At 44.3% G+C, this 19,664-nt stretch overlaps 1 protein-coding gene across 5 annotated transcripts in view; it reads right to left on the bottom strand.

The window, feature by feature from the left end:
• CUNH1orf226 (chromosome unknown C1orf226 homolog) overlaps positions 1 to 19,664 on the bottom strand; it is a 299,814-nt gene that overhangs the window by 139,377 nt on the left and 140,773 nt on the right. The window lies entirely within an intron of this gene.

The following is a 19,664-nucleotide window of genomic DNA, read 5'->3' on the forward strand; positions in this document are numbered from 1 at the left end:
CTAGATGTTGTCCCTTCCTCTGGATCTGCATTTTCTACTAGGATCCTCTCCTGCTGTTCTCAATCTTCACAATGGCCTCTGCTACCCCATTTCTCTCAGCTAGGGGAGTATGACGCCACCAGGTACATTCCCAGGTCACCTGGGGTCAATGAACACATTATGAATGTTCTTGGGTCTTTATGACCCAACATAGCCCTTGGCACACTGCAGACTTAATGAAGACTTTGCTTCCTTGAATATAACCTGTGTTGGTGCATGTGCACACACACACACATGTTCACTCTTACCATCTTCAGGGGATCAGACCACTGGTTAGTTAACAGCAACCAAAGGGTGGCATTATTACATGTAAATTTTTTCATTATGCTCAAGAAATGGGGCTTCAAAGCACTGGCTGGTACAGTCCACTGAATTCTAAGAATGTTTGACAAGTTGAAATCTAATCCAACCCAATCACTGGGGGGGAAAAAAAAGGAGACTTGTACTAAGATAATGTGATCTGTCAATCAGATGGTTACTTCCTAGATACATTCCTCAGATGAGCCTCCACAGATCATCCTAGAGGCCCCAGCCCACACCAAGGGGCCACTCATGCCTGACTTGGCTTCAGCTATTTTCTTATAGTAAAATACTTTTTTATCAACACAATCATGACTGATAAAAACTGGCACATTAATCAAAGCAGATGTTAAAGCAAGGAGTCATTGAAAATAATATGAGCACACCTCAAACACTACTAGAAAGCAGGAAAACGTGCATTTATTCACAGCAATGCTGATTTAGGTTGGACATCTTCCCTGTAGGTGGAGGTCCACAGACTAACTTCCCACAATACTCCTGCACAAACAGCATGTTGGCTCCGCCTCTGAGTCTTGCATCCTTCCCAGTGAATTAAGAGCTAAAAGGCATTTGCTAATAAGTAATCCGAGTACAGAGCCACTCCACGGTTTTCCGTTTCCCTCCAGCTTTTATGGTTATTTTCTTCATTCCTAATTCATGAACTAACTGGCAACTTCTTTTGCAGCGATTCACTTTTACCAACTGGGTTCCAAACTTTCAACTTGGTTTTGTAAAGGCAGCAAATAGAGGAGAGTCCACGTGAAGCTTCTAGAAGAGTGCCTAGTATATAGAGAGTGATCAGTGAAGGTTAGCTACCATGCTCCCTCATGTGCCACTCATACAAAGTAATTGTTCAATTACATGTAAGTAAATACAATCTGACTGGGACAAACAGGGTGAGGAACTCATGATTGGCTCTTGGTATACCCTAAGCCCAAAAGGGAAGCAGGAAGCTTCTGAAGGAACATAGTGAACAGTAGCCCCAGCATACAGCAGCATGCATTGTTATGTAGGTTCACACAAGGAATGAAGACAACCAAGTTAGATGGAGGTCACTTTAGAAGAATGTCCTCGCTGCCTCCCTAAGTCCTCCAGACCTCTTACCCCAGCCCTACCTCCATCCTCACCCCCCCCCTCCCACTGTGGACTCCATTCCCACCAGGGCTGATGAATCACGTAGCACAGCTTATGACCTGCCCAAAGGCACTCAGGAAAAGGGTAAGTCAGTCAGGAGTGAAATCTATCCTGCATTCCTCTTCTTATCACACACCTGCACCAAAGGAGGCCACAACCTTCCCTAGCTCCCACAGCTATCTTCCTTCCTCTTCTCTCTGTACTCACTCAAGGCTACACCCTAAACCAGCAGTTCTCAACCTGTGGGTTTTGATCCTTGAGGGGGGTGTCGCATGACCCTTTCATCAGAAAACACAGATATTAACATTACGGGTTCATTCATAACAGTGGCAAAATTACAGTTATGAAGTAGCAATGAAGATCATTGCATGGTTGGGGGTCACCCCAACATGAGGGACTGTATTAAAGGGCGCAGCATTAGGAAGGTTGAGGACCACTGCTCTAAACAGAACACAGCTAAGCAGATCTATTAGACTGTGTACTGCAGTATGCTGTAGGTGACACCTTTGTTAAAAACAATAGTCAAGAATAGTCATTGAAAACAATAGCTTGCATAGGGAGATCCGTTCTTCTTTCGGGGTTGGCCCACTATACCCATGGTTCTACCCCCAAGCCACGTCCCCCAAGCCTACCTATGTGCCTGGCCTCACACTACACCTGTGCACAATGAGCCTCTCATTCTATCACCCACAGAAAGACAAGGAGACTGCAAAGGACTCACATCTCTCTTGTGTCCTCTAAAAAGGCCTCCTATTTCGAATAAAGACCAAAAATAACAGCAACAAAAGAGTCTTTATTTGTAGAGTACACTTACCATTTTCAAAATATTCAGGCAACAATCTCTTTTCAAAGTCTCCCTTGTGGTGATGAAGTATTGGCATGGAAGGTCTGTCCACTCAAGATTCCTTTTAGGAATAAAAGACTCATGTATGCCTTAATCCTTTAGACCTCATTTTCAGTCTTATCAATCGATTGACGATCTTCCGTGTTAACTTCAGGTACTGGTAATAAAGTTGATCCCACATCACAGGCATGTTAAAAATCTAGTGCTGTGGTATCAGTTCACTCTGAACCTCCAAGGCACATATGTTAGAGGCTCAATCTCCAGGGTAGCATTAGTAGGATGTGTGTAAAAGATAAAGCCTAATGGAAGGTCATTGCATCACTGGAGCCCCTGTAAGGGCTATAGGGTGACCTCTTTGGTAGTTCTTGCAAAGGGTTATCAAAAAGCCTGGACGAGTCTCCACCTAGTTGCTCTGGCTTCCTGATTGGCAGTGTGGCTGCTTGCTACTTCCTGTACAGGCTCTTGTCACTGCTGTCTGCCATGATGTGGTATGCTGAGAGGGACTCCACCAGAACTGAACCAATGCTGGTACCTTTGAGCCTCCAGAACGAGGCGCTAAACCAATCTCGCTTTATAAAGTTAGCCTCTCTCAGGTATTTCATTCCAGTAATGGCAAAACTGACTAATACTAATACGACCAGCACCCTCAACAAACCAGTCCCCGAGCTAAAAACAGGACCCAACAGTTCTCAATGCACAACAGGGAAAGAGTGACATAAAGCAGCTGACCGAAGGCCTGCGAGTGAGTAACTGAGTGACTGACTAGCAGAGGACTGGAGACCAAACCTAAATCTTCTAACCTCTAACCCCAGCAGCTGCACGACCTTTCCAAACTCCAATTTTTCAGCCAAACAGTGTAACAGGAGTGCTGCTATCGGAAGGCAATGTTACAAGACATCACATGCCCCCGGCATGATCTCCAGCCTTAAACTCTGATGAGAATTTACCCAATTAAAATCCCAACATCAATCTAGCCTAAGGGATGTTGGCTTTCAGCCCGAAGCTCTTGAAAACTCTTGACTCAGGAGTTCCTGCCACAAGGAAAGATTGGAGAGTCCTCTAAGGCAAAGGTGAGCTGGCCTCAGCAGTGAGTGGGGAGCAACCAGATTTAACCCTCCAACCTCACCAGACTCCAAGACGAACTGCCGTGGGGGCTAGAAAGGCCCAGGACTGACGGACAAGCTACCGCCAAGATGAAATCATCTTGACTCTTGGGAAAGTGGAGATTTACCAAAATGAGGTTCTTCTGACCAGGAAGGGCAAGCACAAGGCAGTGAGACACACCCCCTGGGTGCAGCAGACATGAGGCTTTTCTTCGGAAGTAGACCGGTCTTAGTTATGGGTTCCATTTTACATAGATTGCACTTCTGAACAATAGAAACAGCATGCAGAACAGAGGAACAACTTCCTCCCCCAAGGGCTGGGGAGCTTTTGTTTGTTTGTTTGTTTGTTTTTTCTACACAGCAAAGAAGCAAATATGGTAGCCTATAATCCCAGCCTTTGAAAAGCTGAGACAAGAAGATTACAATTCAAGGCCAGCCTGGGCCAGAGAGAAAGAGAAAAATCCTACTTTTTTTTTTTTTTTCCAAAGGTGGGAAGCTGGGAAAACGGCTCAGCAGCCAGATAAACCTGAGTTCCATCCCTGGGACCCATATAAACATGGAAGATGTCCTCTGACCTTTATGTGCTCCATGGCATATATGCCCCACCACACACTCATAAATAAGCAAATACATACATTTTTAATAAGAAAGGGGGAAATCTATAATGGGAAGCAAGATTTGGAGACAGAGACTGAAAAGATGAGAGAGGATCAAAGGGTAACCAGTTCTGACCCCCCATCAGAGATTAACAAGGGAACAGACAGGTATTTGCCCTTGTACTGGGCACACAGGAATGGAAAGCTATCCACTAGGAACTCCTTGGGTATCCTTGGGCACATTCTCAAGCTGTGTCCTTTGACCTTAAAAACATGAGTGGCAGGTTGTGAGGGACAATCCAGCTAATGCTTCCCTTAGGATTAAATGATGAGGTTTCCATAAGACACCTACTGTTGACACAAGCCCTTGTAAGGGGTCAATAGTACAGGCTTCTAAACTGGCAACCAAGGAAAATGTCCACACAGTGCCTGGAACATAGCAGGTATTCAGAACTATTGGTTGGCGGTAGAAACATGGGGGCTACACACAGGGAGTATGGGATGGATTAGTCTAATGCTGAGTTTCAAAGCACAAAGGAATCCAATAAAGATGAAATCAACAACAAAAGCAAAGACTTTGACAGTGACTGATTAATAAACACCTATGGAGTGGATAGATGAGACTCTAAATAATCAACCTGTATTTAACATTTGAAACATGACTCTGTGCTGGGACATGAAAACTGGCTCTGCTCCTCACCGACTCTCACAGGGCATCGGTGGCCTTAGTTTCTCAAAGGGATGGGCAAGAGGACCCCTAAGTCCCTTCCTGCTCTCAGATTCTATGACTCACTCAGCAAACAGGAAAGGTATAACAATGTATCCAGATGATCATACCCATAGATTCCTAAGTGTTTGCAGGGGGTGTCTACATGAGTACATCATGAGTGGATGAGGCAGGCAAGTACTCTCTGCATTTTAGCAGCCTGTGGACTAAAAGGTAGAATGCCAAGAATTACTCACCATTACCTTTGTGTGTGGATAACTACCCCTTGCCTCTAATCACACTGGCAGGCACATCAGCCTGATTTTAATTAAGCAAAGCGATGACTGCATCTGTCTGCCATCAAAGCTTTGATCTCCCTAGGGGGCACGTTTCTGCACTGTTGCCCACACTCCAAAGAGCCTGAAACACAAACCAGAGAGAGCGAGCCTTTGACAGTTCAGCCTTGACCAAACTCCGAGTAGCTCCTTTACAGGTGCGTGCAGCAGTGGGGGCCTGGGAAGGTACAGAAGCCACAGGGACTGCGGTAGAGAAGGGTGGTGAGGGCTTGTGCTGCAAAGCCCAGGGATAATTTGGGAGAGCCATAAGCAAGTTCTGTTCATTGCCACATGGTCCAGGGAAATCTTGACAGGGAGGCTGCTGTGGGGAAGTGACGAAGTTCAAATTCAAGATCACAGAGTCAACCCTTCTATAAGGGGAAAGTCTCAAAAGTGGCTCACCAGGAACTAAACATCATAACAGATGACAAATAATAGAGATAGATAGATAGATAGATAGATAGATAGATAAATAGATAGATAGATAGATAGATAGATAGATAGATAGATAGATAGATGACAGATAGATAGATAGATGACAGATAGATAGAGCAAGCCAAAGTTTAATAATAATAATAATCCCTTCTTCTCTACATCACATCTCTTCTTCCACATAGTAAGGGTTCCCAGAAGGAACCCTCAGGTTCAATAAAAAGTGCTACCTATATCTAAATGAACAGGTTGAGAGTGTTATAAAAGACATACAGGAACCTGTGAGGACTGCACACAAGCAAGAAAAGATGGGCTGGAATCAGAATGGAGTTCTGCCTCCTCGTTTGCTACTGTCAAAACTGCAGCATGTGGGACCCCAGAAGTAACATGGCTACAAACTCAGCATGCACTGTGGTTCAGCACAGGAGTGAGGCTGGGAGTGGAGGCAGGTGGTCCTTCCATGGAGGAACACGCCCTGAGGTCTCTGGATTGGATCTGTGTGGGAGCTGCATCTGTTCTTCCTATGATGGGAGGGAACCTTTGGGACTAGACTAGACACATGATGGAGAGCAGGGCAGTTCCATTAGAGAAGGCAGCGTTAGAAAGGACAGGGACATAAGATGATGAAAGGTTCAGAGAGGAACCAACAGGCCTCATTTGGAAGGGATTTAGAAAACAGAGGCCCTGGGCTATTTGGAGAAGATGCCAAAATGATCTTGATAGCTTCACAGGATAAAAGTTCTATTAAAAAGACCTCTTGGAACACAGCTTTCACAGGGCCATTCTCAGATCTAAAAAATGTTGGCTTTGAGCCTGATATGGAGCCAACGGCCTGTAATCTGAGGACTTGACTGTCTGAGGCAAGAGGATTATAAGTTTGAGGCCAGCCTGGGCTACACAGTGAGACTCTGTCAAGAACAAACTGACTTTTGCTACTGTCTCAGCACAGACACTGAAGTTTTGCTTCCTACAAAGAGCATCATAGCTTCCTACTCATGTTCCATCTTTAACTCCTTCTTCTTCCTGAGGACAACTCATGCCAGGACTCTGTACCTGACATTTCTCCAGTTCTGGATGTTGTTTCCTCAGATTACAGCTTTTCCTCATCTTCATCTACTGAAAAAAAAACCCTCATTTTTCAAGGTCTGCTTCCCATGCCTCCTAGTGTGTGAACAAAGTGTGCTTCCCAGGCACTGGGTAGCTCCGTCGTACCCTGCCTTGGGTTCATGCTCTCTATACATAGTCCTTCCAATAGACTTGCATGCACTGAGGGTAGAGACCACTTGTTCAGCTTCATAACTTTCCAACAGCAGACAGGAAGCCTCCCTCAATGGAGGTGATTAATACATGATGAACAGCTTAGTTCTTAAGGGCACAGACTCTGGAGACAGAGTGAACACTGGAATCGTGTGTCAGCCTCCTACAGGCTGTGTGATCTTTAACAACTCCCCTGTGCTTTACTTCACCACATACATAATAGGGGAAAACCACTGTATATGATGGGTTATCATGATGCTCATAGGATTTAATTCAGAACAAACACTTAGAACATGATGCTTCTTTAACAAGTATACTCAGATTCAGTATTGGCTTGTTCTTTCAGCCTTCCTGGGACAAACTAGCAAGAAGATGAGGGACAAAAGCAAAGCACAAGAGAAAATGTCACAGAATAAGCAAGCTAGCTCTCTCGCAGCTGTGTGCAGCCCTTCCCACCAAAGAGCACAACATTCCCATCTTCAGCTTCCCCAAGGAAAACACAAAAGCATCTTTACTTTTTATGAAAGGGAGGATAAAATGCTCTGTATAAAAGAGGTGAGATAAATCAGTTCTAATAACAGCCTTTTAATCCCCCGATCCCCAAGGAAGACAGGAAATGAACAATACCAAGCATTCCGAACCTAGCCATCACCAAGCAACTTCCAGCAGGGGCTGAATAGGCCATCATCTTTTACCCACAAACCCAGAGATGAGGCTTCCTCCCACTTTAAGGGTCTTACTCATGACTTCAAAGTCAGAACAGCAAGCCTTTCCTTACGAACCTTTTCTCTTGAAACAGTGGAGGCCCAAGGCACTGGACCTCTGAAGAAGCCTGTCTGTCTGGAGTCACAAATAACAGCTCTGAACCAGGAGCAGGGACTTCATGGGAATTTAACTGTGGTCTCATAAGAGAAGATTTCAGACTACACAAGCCCAGCCAAGAGCACCACTTGTCGATGTGCTGATGTATTCCTCTTCTATCTTTTCACAACACCGAAATGTCTGGTCGGAGTTTTGTGTTGTTAAAATATTGACATTCTACTGTTTGCAGTTCTGTATTCTGTGAATTAACATAAGTGTGTGTGTGTGTGTGTATGTATGTGTGTGTGTGTGTGTGAGAGAGTGAGAGAGAGAGAGAGAGAGAGAGAGAGAGAGAGAGAGAGAGAGAGAGAGAGAGAGAGAGAGAGAGAGAGATACACGTGTGAGCATTCCTACAGAGGTCAGAACACAGCTTCAGGTGTTGTTCCTTAGGCACCATCCATTTTTGTTTGTTTTGTTTTGAGATGGTATATCTTTCATTGATCTGCTCTTGGCTAGGGTTGCAGGCCAGCAAGCTGAGGGATCCACCCACCTCTGCCTCCCCAGTGCTAGGATTACAAGGGATGTGATGTCACCACCCCCAGCTTTTCTCTTTTATTTCTTTTATTCTTTCTTTCTTTCTTTCTCTTTCTTTCTTTCTTTCTTTCTTTCTTTCTTTCTTTCTTTCTTTCTTTCTTTCTTTCTCTTTCTTTCTTTTATATTCTCTCTCTCTCTCTCTCTCTCTCTCTCTCTCTCTCTCTCTCTCTCTCTCTCTCTCTCTGTCCCCCTCCCTTTCTTTCTAAGGTAGATTCTAGGGCTCAAACTCAGGTCCTCACCAACTGACCTAAATGATGGTAAGGATCCAGGGGTAGAGGATTATAGGGAAAAACAGGCAAAACAGCAACCCAGGGCAACACACAACAGCAACCCAGCAAACAAACAGTGCGGCAAATCATATCCAATAGAAGATAAAATACAAAATGATAGACAATCAACCAACAATAAAATGAACCTGACATTACAACCAGATAACAACACAAGACACACTGTGGATGAATATCCCTGATTAATATAGGTATAAAAATTTCCCATAAAATAAAAACAACACATGACAAAGACCCTTCGCCACGATCAAGTGGGCTTCATCTTGCAATGTAAGGATAGTTCAAGATAAGAAAAACTCATGACTATCATACTGGATGCAAACACTAGACTCAAGGACAGGAATCATACAATCATCTCACCACCCTTCACAGTAAAAGCCCTGAAGAAACTTGGAGTACAGGGATACATCTCAACAGAGCAAGGCACAACCTGACAAACCTGTACCCAACATTATACTAAACAGAGGAAACTCTGAAAGCATTTCTCCAAAAGTCAGGGCTGAGAGGGGGTTGTCCATGCTCTTCTTTTCTATTCAATATACTGTCGGAAGTTTTAGCTCGAGCAATAAGGCAAGAGAAAAAGATAAAAGTGATAAAAATAGGAAAAAGATGTCAAACTATTTCTGTTCTCACATAGTATAATCCTATACTTAAAAGATTTTTAAAGACTTTACCAGAAAACTCACAGACCTAACAAATATTCCCAGCAAAGCAGCAGAGTGCAAAATAACACAAATCAAGAGCTTTCTGACAAAGAAATCAAGAAAAACGTCACTTCACATTTTTAGCAAGAGGCAGAAGGCACTCTGTAGTGACAACTTGCAATCACTGCAGACCTGGAAGGAGCTTCTAGAACACGGGAAGGCCTCCAATGCTAAGATGGAAAAACTAGCATTATGAAATGGCGATATTACTGAAAGCAATCTATAGATTCAATGCAATCCCCATCAAAATGCCAATGACAGTCTTCACAGAAATAGAAAAAGAATCCCGAAATTCATATGGGAACAGCAAAGACTCCAAAGAGTCAATAACGGTCATTAGCAGAAAGAGCAGTGCTCAAGGCATCACTATCTCTGCCCTCCAATCACACTACAGAAGACCAAGTCACAAAGCAAACAGCCCTGGGCCACAGACAGGCACACCAACGGCGCAGAAGAAAGGGTCCAGAAGCTAGCCCACACCGTGACCGTCATCTGATGTTGACAAAGGTGCGGAGAACATACACCGGAGAAAAGCCTTTTCAACAAATGGTGCTGGGAAAATTAGAGACGGACAGCGCAGAAGAGGGAAACCTCAGCCACATCTCCCACTCTGTAAAAACATCAATTAAAAAATGGATCAAAGACCTGAAACCCTGAAAGAGCTAAAGGAAAACATAAGGGAAATCCTTCGAGCCCACAGGCAAAGGCAAGGGCATTCTGAAAAGGAAGTAATAATACGAATGGACAAATGGAATTTCATGAGACCGAAAAGCTTCTGTACGGCAAAAGGCAAATTCACGGAATGGGAGAGAATCTTAAGTAACCGGAAGTCAGAGAGCAGGTGGCTATCTGGAATGTATAATTCCAGACAATACATCCAAAAGGGAAGTAACTCAACCAGCGAGTGGGCAAGTGACCTGAGTGGATAGTTCTCAAAAGAAGATATATAAATGGCTAATAAATGCATAGGGTAAAAAATGGTGTGGTGGTATACCCCTTTACTCTTAGTCTCTGGGGAACAGAGGCAGGAGGATTTCTGTGAGTTCTACATCAGCCTGGTCTGCATAGTAAGATCTTGCCTCAAAGTTTAAAAACAAAAAGTCAACATAATTAAAACTACACGAAATCTTCCATCTTACCCAGTCAGAATGATTTATCATTAAGAGAAAGAAGGCTAAATGGTGGTAAGGATCCAGGGGTAGAGGATTATGGAAGTGTAAACCAGTGCAGCCATTGTGAAACACAGAATGGAGACTCCTCAAAAATCTCAAAACAGAACAACCATGTGACCCAGCTACAGCGCTCCCAGGAGTGTACCTGAAGGGTTCGAAGTCAGTGCACCACAGAGACTTTCTATCCACAACAGGAGAGAGACAACCACGACACTATCCATGGTGCCAAGAGATAGAGCCTGCCTGATGTTCACCAACTACATACAGATACAGGAGGGGTTTTATTTGGCTGTAAAGAAGAAGGAGATGATGTTACTTCCCGGAAACTGGATGGACCTGGAGATCACCGTATGAAGTGAAGCAGGACTCAGACAGTCAAATATTGTGTTTTCTCCCAAATGCAGACTCTAGAATTTAATGTTTGTTTTTTAGGGGAAAGAAGCAGTCTGTGGAGGGCGGGGGGCGGGGGGGGGGAGACAAGAGAAAGTAACAAGACAAAAGGAATGTATGTGCTTCCCCTTCCAATATATGACATAAAAGCAGAAAAGCTGCTATTTGCAGGGAGGGTGGGACCAGCAGGGGGTAGTAGAGGCAGCCAGAGAGTAATGCAGGAGATAAATACAATACTATACATTTATGAAAAGTAATACTTCTTAAAGTAAAGTAAATCAGGAAATTACTCTTAGTGCCCTAATTAACTACAGGAAAATTTATGAAGAAAACATTGTTTTTTTGAAAATGGAACATTTAAATTTTAATGTTTAAAATAAATGTTCCATTTAAGATTTAAATGGAATCTCCAGGATTCCTTCCCTCCACTCCAGGCACCTTACTAATGACTGATCAACCAAGGCTTCCCTGGAATCTCACTCAGCAATTCCAGATGCAGTGTAATGCACACAACCTGTACACCCTTACACAGCCTGAGCCTGCTTCCCATTCCCATGCTCACCTCGGCTTCCTTCCTGAACTACAGACCAGCTGCAAAGCCCCAATGACAATCCTAAACAAAGGAGCGGCACTGTTTTGTCAGCCTCAGGATCCCAGCCCAGACTCCCACTCCCACCTTTAGTAAAGACAGGATTAAAATGTTGTCTCTCCTGGGAAATTGTTCGTGTTAGAATTTCCATGCTACATCTTTTAGTAGATTCCAGTTCCCTGCCCAAAGTCCTGTCCAGTCCTTGAACTTCTTGATTACAGATATGTTTCAAGTCTATGTGGGAGAATTGCAATTTATGGGGCTCACTGGAAGGTCTGTCTCATTGGTTTCCTTTTCTTCAGTTTGGTTTGATCCTCTCAAATAGCCGTTGGTGTTTCATATCTAATAAGCGTTGCATATGACAACCAGTAGCATCACTGTGAGGTCCTGAGTGATGCCATCTCCCTCCAGGGAAGACTTGTGTTTGCGCTAGGCAGGCAGGTGGGATGAGGGAAACAACCTCTATCTTTAGCTGACCAGAAGCCTACTTGATCTTGCTGAGGGCAACGTTATTTCTGGGTTGCTTTTATTCCCATGAGAGATATAAATATATTAGATAATAGGCATCAGTAGGGACATTAACTGTTTTCTCTATGATATTAAATATATACACTCTGTGATGTTAAGTGATAATTCTGAATGTTGAAGCTACAGGTGATACATCATAGTGCATATGTGTGCTATGCATTTATTTACATGTATAGATATATATGTATTTTTTTCTTAAATATCTTAAACATGTATTAGTTATTATTGTCCAGGATGCTTTTCTTCTGGAGCCTGCAACCAAAAGGGAATAGACATGAGTTCAGGCAGCACGAGGGCCTAGATATTCTCTCCTGCCCCTCTTGTCAGACAAACTGCTCTTTGGGAATTAAAAAAAAAAAAAAGTGGAGGCATAGAAGGTACACTGGAGGGAGAAGCCTTCCGAGCTGCATGCACAGTCTGTCATCAAAGGTGATTAAAGAGGGGAGAAGCTAAGAGCTCCCCGGGGGCAACACTAGCTTAGAAAGACAGAGCGTGCTAATGGGGGCATTTATCACTTGTTCCCTAACTAGCCGCTGAGCTTAGAAAGAAATGCAGCCCAGAGTCCGGAAAGTGACTGAACCAGCCCACAGGGGAAAGTAAATACAAGCGGATCAGATCCGATGCTCATTTAGAACCAGAAGCAGATTAGCAAGTGTTTCGGATTTGGGGTTGTTTATATAGGCATTTACCAGTTAAACACCCCAAATCCACACATCTTAAATCTAAAGTGCCCTGAAACCAGAACCTTTCTTGGTATTGTGTTTCAGATTTGGGAGCATTTCAGAGCACTGCGGATTAGGGATGAACAATCTATATTTTGAAAATCTGGCATATAAAAGTTAGTAATAGCTTTGCTGGGTCTTCCTGGCATGTATCAGCTCAGTCAGGTAACTCAGTCTCCCGCTGCCTGCTTTACTACGTACACCTCCATTGCACTTTGGACAACTGGCGATGTCACACTTCCTGAAAGAGTGCTTGGCTTAGTATTTAGATCTCCAGGGCCCGTCACTAGAGCAGGTCCCAGGAAACAGTTCTTAACGAAATGCCTGAAATAAACAAAAATAATTTTTTTTTGCTTTCGATTTCTCCATTTCTTCGACACCATTCCTTGCTCCTAAACAGAAAATACAATCTATCGGTTTAAATCATTTTTTAAATGATTTCTTTTTTAAAACACAGTCCGAGCTATTAACACTTGATGGGTGGAGCAGAAGGGTCTCGGGGGCCTGTCCTATCCTGGAAAGTACCATTAGCAACAATCCAAGGATGGCAAAGAGGGAGGACACAGGGAGTTTGCACACCTCTGTGAATCCCGGTTCCTAAACCCCAACCCTTTTAAGTGAATAAGACCTCGGAGGTTTGTGACTTGGATTCTCCAGATCTAGGACAGAAGTAACAACACAGGGGACGACATTGGCTGCTTAGGAAACTCCTGCTGGCACTTTGATGACCTCTGGAAAGGGGAACCTTCTTTAACCCGTAGTGGACAAAAAGCACTCCCAGGATAGTAACCACACAAACTATCTTGAGGAAGGGGCCCTGTGGGCAGGAAACTGAGGTTGTGGAGAGTAAATGAAGCCCTGAGATGGATGGAGGATGGGTGCACCTGCTGTGGTAGAGGGCGCCCGGTCAATGGAGCAGGAGCCCTGCGGAGAGGGTGGGAGAGGGAGAGACAGGACATACTCCCCCCCCCCCCCCATGAGTGCCCGTGGTTTGTGTTGATGACAGCACTCTGGGCCTTTGAGCAACTGAGATTCAGGGATAAGAAACTGGGTGTGTGTGTGGGGGGGGGGGTGCTCTCAAGTGATCTCACAGGGAAGCCCCTGGAGAGAGAGGACTGATGCATTTGCAGACATTTATACCACGGCAGGCTCAGGACTGGCCCTAAATTAGAGAGCAGGTGAGGCAGGGTGGGGTGGCCACATATCATTGGGAAGACAATCATTTCCAAGGGGAAAACCAACCAGAATCTTCTGTTTATTGAGATGCTTTTTTGGGGGGTGGGTGAGGTGTCACATCTTCCCTGTTTGACTCCCCAGAGCTGGGCATGGTGGAACATGCCTGCAATCCCAGTAATCAGGTGCTGAGGCCACAGCCTGGGCTACACAGTGAGACCCTGACTCAAACAGACTCTCCAGGACCCTGCTTTTAATCACTAGAACCACTCTGTGATAAAGGAGAGACAAGCTGGACTGCATCAACCTTAGCGAAAACTGGCAGCAGGAAGTCACCCTGGCAACAAGGCAGCCAGGTTCCTATGTCTTCCCAATGCTTCCCTTACTCTCCACCAAAGTTACTCTAGATTAAATAAGGCTGCATCACCCACAGACCATGGTGGGTCCACAGCATTTCCTAGCTTCTCGTTCAGAAATTGTGTTTCACTTTTCACTGGTCAAGACCAAGGTTTCTATCAGAAGGGTAATCCATCTCCACACTGCAGTTGCCAGCTTCCAACATGGCGCTTATTTTTCTATATGCTGTTTCCCCAACTTCTGTGGTTCCAGCTTTAAGACAGATTCTCATCAAGCTCAATGACTATCAAAACTAACAGCTTCTGATCCCCTCTACCAAAAAGTTTCTCGTTCTCTGCAAAGAAATGAAGTCATGAATGCTTATTACTCACGTAAGGAAGAATGTGTGGCCGCCAGAGGCAGCAAGAAACTATTAAAATCACTTCTTCTAGGTGTGGTGGCGGGTGCAGAGACACGGCTTGGGCTACTCGGGAGGCTGAGATAAGAGAATCCATTAGACAGGAGATGAAGGAAAGGAGAGAGGCAAAGAGGGAGGGGGAGGGAGAGATGCAAGGGGAGACAGATAGATGGAGGAAGGGAGGACGAAAGGAAGAGAGGAAGAGAGGGGGGGAGGAGGGGAGGATGGAGGAAGCTCACTCTCTCTCCCGTTCCTACCTACAAACACCCCAGGTGTCACCAGCTGTGACTTGTGAACCGAAGAAGTTCTACTCTTTTTTTTTTCCTGTCACCCAAACACTCTTGTGCTCTTAAACAAAGTGTGAGGATGGCAAAGGTAATTACAAGTTAATGACTCCACAGTCTTTAAACCTGTGAATGAAAACTGCCATCTACCACAAATGAAACTCATTATTTACATACACTTCCTAAAAGTGAACTAGACATGGCCCTTAGTGAGTGGAAGCGACAGAAAACACATTATTCCCGGGGCACACGGGCATAAGGGGAGGGAGGGGTTCTTTGGATTCAAAACAAACCTCACACATTCTGCACCATCATGGACAGTACTGAAATACTGATGTTGACATGTCATCCTAAGAATCTTCAGCCCTTGTCTTCTAAACCATCTACAGTGAGCAGTGTGATAGGTGTGCAGAACTACAGGATACGTGGTTTGACATTTTACTAAATTTTCTATATTCCATCTATAAAATTGATACTATTAAATTTAACAATAAATATGATTGAATTTAACAACAGGTGACTAAAATCAAAATCTTTTATGTAAGCAATGACAAATAAAATTGGGACTTTCCCCTAACCCCCCCCCCCATTCTCATCTACTCCAGGGCAAAGCCTTCCCCACAGACTGAGGTCGACCTGGTAGACTCAGTCCAGGTAGGTGAGGGGGACGGGAGGGGGGAGAACAAGGGAATCCGTGGCTGATATGTAGAACTGAATTGTATTGCAAAATAAATTAAAATAAATTAAAAATAAAATTGGGACTTTCTCCTCTCAAGTCACTGAATCACTGTATAACCAGCTCAGAGGTTTTCAACTTCTTGAAGTTTTCTCTACCCCTTCTCCCTGACACCCCATTCCCTAGACCTTCCAAACAGTCAGCTCCGCCTGGCCCCAGATGCCCTCTTGGATGCTTTTCCTTAATTACTGCAGCCTCAAGCCCCATCCCTTCCTTCAGTGTTCAGTGTCAAGTCTACACCATGGCTCCATGGAAAGATTAGGTTTTCCTTGTTTTTCTATCCTCAACTAAGTTTCTCTGGGTTCTTTTTAAAATAGGATCTTCTAAAAATGTTGGGGAAAGGGAGGTTTGGCATGGGGTTAGGAAGCAGATCTTCAAACTCCACCTCAAAGTCAAAAGCTTAAGTTTTTTGTTTGTTTGTTTGTTTTTGGTTTTTCGAGACAGGGTTTCTCTGTGAAGTTTGGTGCCTGTCCCAGATCCCACTTTGTAGACAAGGCTGGCCTCGAACTCACAGAGATCCGCCTGGCTCTACCTCCCAAGTGCTGGGATTAAAGGCGTGTGCCACCACCGCCTGGCAAGAATTCTTAAGATAAGTAGATTCTCTCTATTGTAAACAAGGTGTTTGTTGGGTTGATTAAAGTCATACTTGTATGGAGGAAAACATAACTGTACTGGACATAATTTAATAATCTTTTTTCCTTCTTTTTCCTGCTGTTTGTTTCAGTTTTTGAGACATGGTCTTAGCTATCCCAAGCTTGTTTTCAACTCACTGTGAAACCAAGTCTTAAGCCTGATCCTCTTGTCTCTATTTCTAGGTGCCGGGGGTATAGTTTGAACCACCATGATGGCTTTTAGAGCCATTTTCAAGATTCTACATGTCATACCATAAAATGTTAAAATGTCTTTGACATGTCTATTGTCCACTGGAGATATTATATACTGCCATGTAATGCCTAAGAGAAGTATTAGTAACACTTCAACAGTCAAATGTTACGTACGGGACAAGCTCAAAATTCCATGCAGCTTTCAAAAAGTAATTTGATAATACCCAACAAAATTGATATAGCCAGGCTGGGGAGCCAGCTCAGTGAGTAATGTCCCTGTTGTCCAAGCATTGGGACCTGAATTGAATCCCCAAAGTTCACATTTAAAAAAAAAAATCCTGACATAGTAACATGTACCTCTAATCCCAGGTTAGGAAGGTAGAGACAGGTGATGGATCCCTAGAGGCCACCAGCAAGCCAGTCTAGCCCAATAGGCAAGCTCCAAGCCAATGAGAGACCCTGTCTCAAAAAACAAGGTGATTGCTCCTAAGGAACACCACCTGAGATTGTCCTCTTCCTAACACACATGCACTCCCACATACACATGGGTGTATACACACACACACACACACACACACACACACACACACACACACACATACACGTTGGCACATCTAATTTCCCTGTTCCACATCTCAGGATAAGGCTATAAAAATGTAGAGTGTGATGACAGACAAGAACACTCATTGTGATGTTTTAATAATGGCAAAAAATTTTAATGCAAATATTCAGTGGGAGAATGGTTAGATATGTTATCATATTACTTATATACTAGAACACTATGAGGCCATTAGAAAAGGATGGAGTGTCTGTATGTATCAACACAGGAGGGTATCTGTGATTTATAATTAAGTAAAGTAAAACAAAGCTATAAATATGTATATAGTATGATCCTATTATGCTTAAAAAATCAGTAGCTGACATTCATTAAATCTTCATGTTCTAAACACGATGTTAAAATATCAACATGAGTTTGAAATTTAATAATTGTTGATGATGCTAAGTTATTTAATGTTCTCCATTTGGAAATTTAAGAAAGTAAGGCTCGGAGAGGATTAGCAATTTGTCACCAGGTCGAGAAACCAATGAGCTGTGAAGGCAGGCTTTGAAGGGGACACACGCGCGCGCGCACACACACACACACACACACACACACACACACACACACACACACAGAGAGAGAGAGAGAGAGAGAGAGAGAGAGAGAGAACACAAACCAGCAAGTTTTCATTGTAAACTCCTGAATAAGTTAACACCATGCAATTAACTTAACCACCACCTCCAAAATATAAGAACAGTGTTTAAAGGGGTTTTGTTATGTTTTGTTCAGAACAGAGCCCTGATCATTAGTTTAACCTAGTCTGGATAATAAGACCTATTATCTAATACACATATTCAAATAAAGGATCACACCAGTGTGTCCTCCCAGTAGCCCAAAGATCCTAAAAGCATATGTTAAAGAAAACCAATACACATGTGTAAAATCACATGGCATTCTTGGGATGGGGCCCCCAGGGAAGGAATCAGTTTACTTGAAGGAAGCCAAGTGTGGAAATTTACAGCTAAATGGAAAGTCACAGCCAAGGCAACACCAGAGGACCTGGGAAGGGCCCATCTGATGGACCACAGAGAACTATGGGCTCCACACCCACTCTGGATACCTAGGCTTCCGGGTCACCTCTATCCCACATTACAATGTGATCATAGAGTTAGACCCTTCATTTGTGCATGGCACCTAGCAACTGCCTCAGATTCTAGCCTACAGAATGAAAGGAAGAGACGGCTGAAGGAAGAGGAAGAGTCCCACAGCATCCCTCACTCACCCCCACAGGATGAAAACAAGTTCTTCACTTCATGTGTCAATATTTACTCTTCCCCAGGGGCACACGCAGATTAAAGCTGCTTCCTGAAAGTGAAATTATAGGCAACATTTTCCCAAGCCATCAATCTTTCCCTGCAGCAACACAACGATCAGTCCACGTCAGGAGGATCACAGAGTAAGAGTCCTAGGAGGGCCTGCATCCTTGCTGGCTGGCTGGGCGGGGTGCAGGGCTGCTCTCAGCACTCACGGCTTCCAACCGGGGGACACACTGCTCTGCAAATTAACACTGCCCAGCAGTGGTGTGAATGAATAACATCTGCACCCTGCCAATTTTCTGATGATGCCTGCAGTAGCACCCCTTTAAAAAGAAAAGAGGGGCTGAGAGATGGCTGATGGGGTGTAAGATACCTGGGAGGGTAAGGGTGATTGATTGCTGACAAGGCTGACGACCTGAGGTCGTCCCCAGGAGCTACCTGTATGATATAAGGAGAACCACTTCCAGCAAGCTGCCTGTCCTCTGACCTCCCTTCATATACAGGCTGTGGCACATGTATGCATATTCTCTCTCTCTCTCTCTCTCTCTCTCTCTCTCTCTCTCTCTCTCTCTCTCTCTCTTTCACACACACACACACACACACACACACACACACACACACACATATATATATACAGACAGACAGACAGATGGAATGGAGAGAGACTAAAGGATGGATGGAACAAGTACCCTGGAACCATGACTCATAGGTAGAGCCACAAATAAAGGCTGACTGTTTTTGTTTTTTAAACAGGATGAATGAGATGAAAACAGACAGACCAAGAGTCATTCCAAAGCCTAAAAAGTCATCAGAGATCTAAGTCTGAGCCCTCATATCCTTGGAGGCAAATTACTAGTAACAGCCAATTTTGCCAGGTACCTACAGAGTAATCGAGAGTACCAGCCACTCACTGTCCAGCACTTCTGATGTTCTAGCCACTCACCGTCCAGAGCTTCTGATGTTCCGCACATCATGAAAAACCATGAACCAGTGAGGCAGGTGTGGTATTCTCATTTCCACTTCACAGGAAGTCTGGAAGCTAAGGAGCTTGCTCAGGGAGGGAGGGGCAGCCGATAAATAACAGACTTAAGAGTCCAGCTGTCACTTTGCACCCACACTGTCACCTACTCCCTGATGAATTCTCAGTGCTGCACACCTGAGACTTTCCCCTGGGCATGGAGGTGAATGTCCCGAGACAGCTCAAAACCTGTAACAGAAAAGCTGTTCTAATCCCAGACATTAACATACACGAACATATACGCTGGCGATATCAAGCCAGGCACCGGTGGAAAAGAGACATTCAAAATAGCTAGAGAAGCAAGGTGGAAGACATATCATCCAGAGCCACACCTGTCTTCTGGCAGAGGACATGTCTGGCAGCAGCCCCAGGTGCCAGTGGATCAGGCTGGAGGAGACAGTGTTCTCTAGATAGTCCTGACAACGTCTTCTCCTCCCTTCAAGGCTGGATTCCCAGAAGAGCAACAGGCCAGTCAGCAAGAGAAA

This window comes from Peromyscus californicus, unplaced genomic scaffold, assembly GCF_007827085.1.
Source record: "Peromyscus californicus insignis strain IS unplaced genomic scaffold, ASM782708v3 Scaffold_14__1_contigs__length_90479793_seg_2, whole genome shotgun sequence".
NCBI lineage: Eukaryota > Metazoa > Chordata > Mammalia > Rodentia > Cricetidae > Peromyscus > Peromyscus californicus.